This window comes from Homarus americanus, unplaced genomic scaffold, assembly GCF_018991925.1.
Source record: "Homarus americanus isolate GMGI-L3 unplaced genomic scaffold, GMGI_Hamer_2.0 scaffold7626, whole genome shotgun sequence".
Classification (NCBI taxonomy): Eukaryota; Metazoa; Arthropoda; class Malacostraca; order Decapoda; family Nephropidae; genus Homarus; species Homarus americanus.
The window spans coordinates 5778193-5784248 of NW_024718273.1; the positions used below are offsets into that span (position 1 = coordinate 5778193).

Below are 6056 nucleotides of genomic sequence, written 5' to 3' on the forward strand. Positions count from 1 at the left end.
TACAAATGTCAGCATCGTGTATGTAATAGATTGAATTACTATAGGTTAGTATTACATAAAACTGTGATGTAAAACTGTCCTTTCAATAAATCACTGGTGAACGTAATTATTAGGTAATTCTGACAAAATCACTTTCAAACATTGCAATAAAAATCTTATTCAAAATTCATTTAAAGACCAGCCCTTGTCACTATCACTTCAATGTTTCCGTGTCCATTCATTTTCACGGCTTTATCCACATTTTATCTGCTTTATTTGCTGAAGTTCTAATTAAATCAAATATTGACAACTCTGGTATCAAAAAGAGTGATATGCACACAGGTAAATGCAGTACGGTAGCACCTTTTCATTCAATGGACTATTGTGACGGTTTGATTGTGCACTCATAACTTGTGGCCTCTGGTGTACACGCTAGAATTTGTAATTTATACCTAGTTATGACTGCTTAAATCACCCACTTAAGACTCAGAAACTCACTTTCCATACTTGGGAGAAAAAATATAACCTTGTACAGTATGATAGGAATGATGGTAAGTATAAATTTTAAAAAGTACTGAATTATCCTCACATTATGGACAAATATCAATCTCTATAGCCAATTATACTTTCCAGTGACTCTGTCATAATTGGATGCAGTATAATACTTCTTTATCACCTCACATCCTCAAGGATTTCTTCCCTACTTCACCACCTTGATTCCAATTTAATATTAATGAAAGACATCATGCCCATAATTTTCCCTTTCCCTCGATTTAGTCATGAATCACTATCAAACAAACTCTTAAACTTTCTTATTTTACAGAATATCTTGAAAATTATATTAAAATAAATTAAAGTATATAAAATTGTTTTAATATAATGTATTTGCCATATTTCAAGACAAGTACTGTATGAAACTTAATTAATGATCTTGCAAACTGCATATTATTGTGACATCTTTACTAAATCATCAACTCAGACTGCAGTATTTGGAAGTGAGGATTTTGTGATGTCTCACCTTTCATTAGTTACAATTTGAAGGGAAATTGAGCAGATTACATTTCCATGGTGTCATTTCTTGGCTGGGTTTTGCATATAACGAGAACCAAAAGGATATATAATAACGAGACACTTTGAGGTTATTTAGTTGTTTTTCAGCAGACTCAATGTGGACTTATGATAACCATGAGGAGGAATTTCATAAAATTAACAGACTAACTCACAGTAGCTTTAGTGTTGACTTCAGTCACTGACAATCACCCTCAATCACTGGAAACAAAATGCAAATCTGTAACATTGATAACCATCCATCCTCAGTGTACACAGATGTGAACTTGGGATAGGGATGGCCATCCACTCTCACTTATGAATTGGTGTGGACATGATATATTTTGCAGCAATCTTGTGAATCCAATCTTGTGACACTGGGTAAGGATTTTTGGTTAATAGATAATGATTTTCACTGGAGACATGGCGTGGACGTGTAACTGTGGGGGACAACCACACTCACTGAAGACCCGGCATAGACTTAAGCTGGTGATGGGCTTCCACTGTCACTGGAAAGCTGGTGCTGACTTTACACACCGATTCACATTCATTCTCACTGGAGAGTTGGTAAAGACCTCCAACAGTGTGATGGATGTCCACATACACTACACAGTACTGTACTCTTGGTGTACACCTGTGATACAGATGACCACCCATTCTTACTGAATACCTGATGTGGACTTGTGATCTAGCTAACTGTTAGTTCCAATGTTGAGTGTTGATAGCTTGGGTATCATAAATGACTTCCCAGTCTGAAATATTCATGAGGAGTTAGTACTGTATTCCAACATCTACTGTGTGCATTATTCTCATTAATATATTAATCGCCTTACCCTCAAAGTATATTTGCTATGCTATTTTATACCCCCTCATAATTATTTATAATAATATGGAGCCAAATTCATATTTTGAAGATAATGTGAAAGAAAAACTGGTTGTTCATATACCTGTCAAAACTCTCTTCCCCTAATCAGTTTATCAATCTCAAGATACAGGTACAGTACATTTTTATTCTAAATGTTACCTCTCAATCATTACTACCAACTCGAAACAATTAATACCTATACTAATTATACTAATACAGTGGTCCCTCGGTTAACAAGCGCCTCGGTTAAGTTGATTTCGGTTAACGAGTTACCTTCCATAAGATTCTTAACTTCGGTTAATGAGCAATCCCTCGATTAACGAGTTTCTTACGAGCCGACCTGAACATGTTTTCGCTTGCATTTGGCGGTCCACCAGCTGTAGTATTAGTCCGCCAATAGATTAATCGGTTCTAGGGCTTAAATTCCTTACCATTTTAGCAAATATCAAGAAGTTTATACTAGTCAAAAATTTTAAAAGTTTAATATTAAATTTTTTAGTCATTTTAACAATTATTTAACATAATTGAAGGTAATGAAATTAGTTTTATGCGTGCCATCCAGCCTCTCAACACACCATACAGGCGTCAGTCTTTGTGTCTTTTCAGTGGAGGTAACATCTTGCTTGAGACTCTCTTCAACTAAATGCTTTTTTCTGTGTTTGCAAGCAAATTATTGGTCATTTTGAAATTTATTTTACATATTGACGATATATAATGCAGTGCAGTGTTGATTTAATGAAAATAATTTTGAATTACACCAAGAGAACTAAAATTTTATGGGTGAAATGGCACCATGGGGTAACTTCTCTTCCACCCCAATGCCCTCTCTTCTCCCTTCTCCTCCACCCCCATTCTAATTCCCATCATCATCATCATCATCCAGGAGCCTTCTACATACACACCTCAAAGTAAGTGTACTTTTCTACATATTTTGTTGAATTTAGGCAATTTTCGGTGAGCTGGAACCAATTACCCAAAAACCCATTGAAACAATGGTTTCGGTTAACGAGTTTTTCGGTTAACGAGCAACATTCTAGAACGGATTGTGCTCGTTAACCGAGGGACCACTGTAACCCTCTTTTTACCTGCTCTTGCATTGTTTTGTTTACATCTCCATTCACAAAAACATTTGTTTCACCTTCTCTTATTTCCTGCTCTTCCACTCAAGTACACACACATTTGCAGTAAGTTTCAACTCTCTCCATACGTAAAAGTTGAAATTTTTACCTTTCATATTCCTTTTTAATAAACCAGTAATATGATAACTCTTCAGCATATATTTCATTCCTCCATCAAATAATTTTTTTTTGCATGTTTATACAGAAACTCTTTATCTTCTGTCCACAAGACCAAATCAAATTTCCTTTTCTTAATTAAAATCCCTGTACTGTATACTGGTTTGCAACTGTTAAACTATTTACATATCAATGTAACTCCTGTGTTCTATACAAAAAAAATGAGCACAGTTTTCACATTCTTCCCTCAATCTTTGATGCTCTGTCTGTAATCAGCACTACTTGCCTGAACTTCTTTTAATTCACTTTCTAATTGTGTACTGTATATAAAGAGCTATCAAATTAGCGATTTATTTATTTCAATTTTCAACTTTGACCAGAACTAATAACTTCTGTATTGACTTGACCCAATCACAAATAACTCTAAACTGAACTAACCAATTAGAAACACTGAGCTGATCTAAAAACACTTAATCATTCTCTAATTCAAAACAAATTGCCTCATCCAACAGTTTCTTGACAACAGTATTCCAAAAATTCACACCCATCTCCCTATTAGTCATAGTAATGTACTACCTATCACACTAGTAATAGAAAGAGCACACACGCACACACTGTCCTCAGATATTTATTCAGGAAGTACTATTCTCACACTGAAATGAAGGATAAAAATATGAAACTCCATTTTATGGATGAGGGGAAAAACATAAGTAACCTGCAAGACCCAAACTGCTAAAATACACTATGGCAGAGCTTGTTTTTTGTCAGCGGGCTTAACATGTTGAAATGAGATAACATTAACCAGAAGGACAAGGTCAGGTAATGTTTTTGTTACAAGAAACATTTTTTCACCTGGTTGAATAGAGATTGAAGATTCAATCCCAGCTAATCCAATGGTTGACCTAAGGTCCAGTGAGGCTTCAATTCATGATCTGACCCTCCTCAGCTTTATAAAGGGAATTCTGATGCCAGTCCTCTCAGCTCCTGCAGATGTTTGGTTCATGTGGAAGGAGGACAACCCGGGTGCCAAAGATACTTGGATGAAAGCCACTAACACATGGTCCAAGGTTACAGGGCAGCCTCACTTACTGACCACCATCAGGAAAATATTTAAATTACCACCAAAACTTAATTGACACCTTCTCAGGAACTGATTAACTGCACATTACTCACCTCAACCCATAGACACTGTAAGTGTTAACTGTGTGGCAGATGCCGCCTGGTAAAACCATAAAATAGATTATAAAAGTATGCAATCAAAACAATTATCTTTCTTGGATAACCCACATAAAGGCACTGGGAACCAAAGCTCCCATATGAAGTCAGGGAACATTGTCAGTTTGGTGTCATGGTAAGAACTGTAAAGTCTGGCATATGAACTCCCTTTATATGGCCACCAGGGTATTATTGAACTGTGTGATTCTTCTGCAAAAGTTTCAAACTCTGACATTGAGCCTCACTGGATCTTTAGTCATTTGGGCCCAGTTCTTATTTAGGAACAAACAACTTAATGCAGGAAAAACAATAACTGACTCTGACCACCTGGTAATTATACCCTGCACTAAATACAGTACAGTCGAGTCTGGATTTACGCGGTTTTGTCATTTACGCGGTGCCTTGCCAGAATTGAAATGCTTGATTAATGCAGTAAATTTGGTCATTTACGCAGGTGAAGTATAATTTGTTTATTCACTGAAGATATTTGTTTTAGCTCATAAAATTCATACAAATTACCCGGCCAGAATATAATTTACATTGCTGGAATTCTTATAAGATTGTGAGTATTTTAAATATTAACATCATGGAATTTGCATTAGACATACAAATTTTAGATCTAATGTAAGAATTTTCATTAGAAAGAGCCAAAATTTTATCTTTTGTGCAAAATATATGACGTTTATATTCAAAATATTCCTGGTCTTGCAAGGAATCCAGCAATGTCAATTATATTATCCTAACTTTAGTCGGGGGTATTATTTATTACAAAAAATGTAAGCCTAGTGTTTTCACCCAAACATTTCTCTGGTAGGGAGGGAAGGTGGGGGGTAGGTTGGGAGGGAGGGACCCAGCGAGAGTGGGAAGAGGGGGGGGGTTGTGGAGGTGGGGTATTTTGATTGACAGATAGTGTCTGGGTGAAGTATAATTTGTTTATTTACTGAAGATATTTGTTTTAGCTCATAAAATTCATACAAATTACCTGGCCAGAATATAATTTACATTGCTGGAATTCTTATAAGATTGTGATTATTTTAAATATAAACATCATGGAATTTGCATTAGACATAAAAATTTTAGATCTAATGTAAGAATTTTCTTTAGAAAGAAGCCAAAATTTTATCTTTTGTGCAAAATATATGACGTTTATATCAAAATATTCCTGGTCTTGCAAGGAATCCAGCAATGTCAATTATATTATCCTAACTTTAGTCGGGGGGTATTATTTACTACTAAACATGTAAGCCTAGTGTTTTTCCCAAACATTTCTCAGAGAGGGAGGAGCCAGCGAGCGTGGGAAGAGGGGGGGGGAGTTGAGTCCATTATTTGAATGGACATTAACCGGTGACTGTATTTCTCTTAAATATTAATTGTGTGTGCATACCATCATAGAATTAACATGTTATTTTTACTACAATGTAGTTATTGTGTCGGAAAAAGTGGAGTTTGGGGGTCGGCCCAGTTTCTATTTCAATTAATCCCATATGTTCTGTTATTTCATTTATGCATTTCTCGTTTTACGCGGTACTCCGCGGGTTTAATTGACCGCATAAATGAAGACCCAACTGTATGTGAAACCTTGTGGCAAGAGGTAGTTTTGTGGTCTGGATCTCACAGATCATTTGTTTCTTCCACTGTCATAAACTGGTTAATATATATAATATATAAAGTACATACACACACTAAGAAACTCTTCTTAAAATCTGACACACACA

The 6056-nt window shown here is 35.6% G+C and overlaps 1 long non-coding RNA gene across 1 annotated transcript; it reads right to left on the reverse strand.

The window, feature by feature from the left end:
* Positions 1-250: 250 nt before the first annotated feature.
* On the reverse strand, positions 251-4780 carry LOC121859396. The gene is made up of 2 exons (XR_006087636.1): positions 3979-4780; positions 251-1778 (listed from the first exon to the last, which is right to left on the reverse strand). It is a non-coding gene; the product is annotated as an uncharacterized LOC121859396 (long non-coding RNA).
* Positions 4781-6056: the final 1276 nt, after the last annotated feature.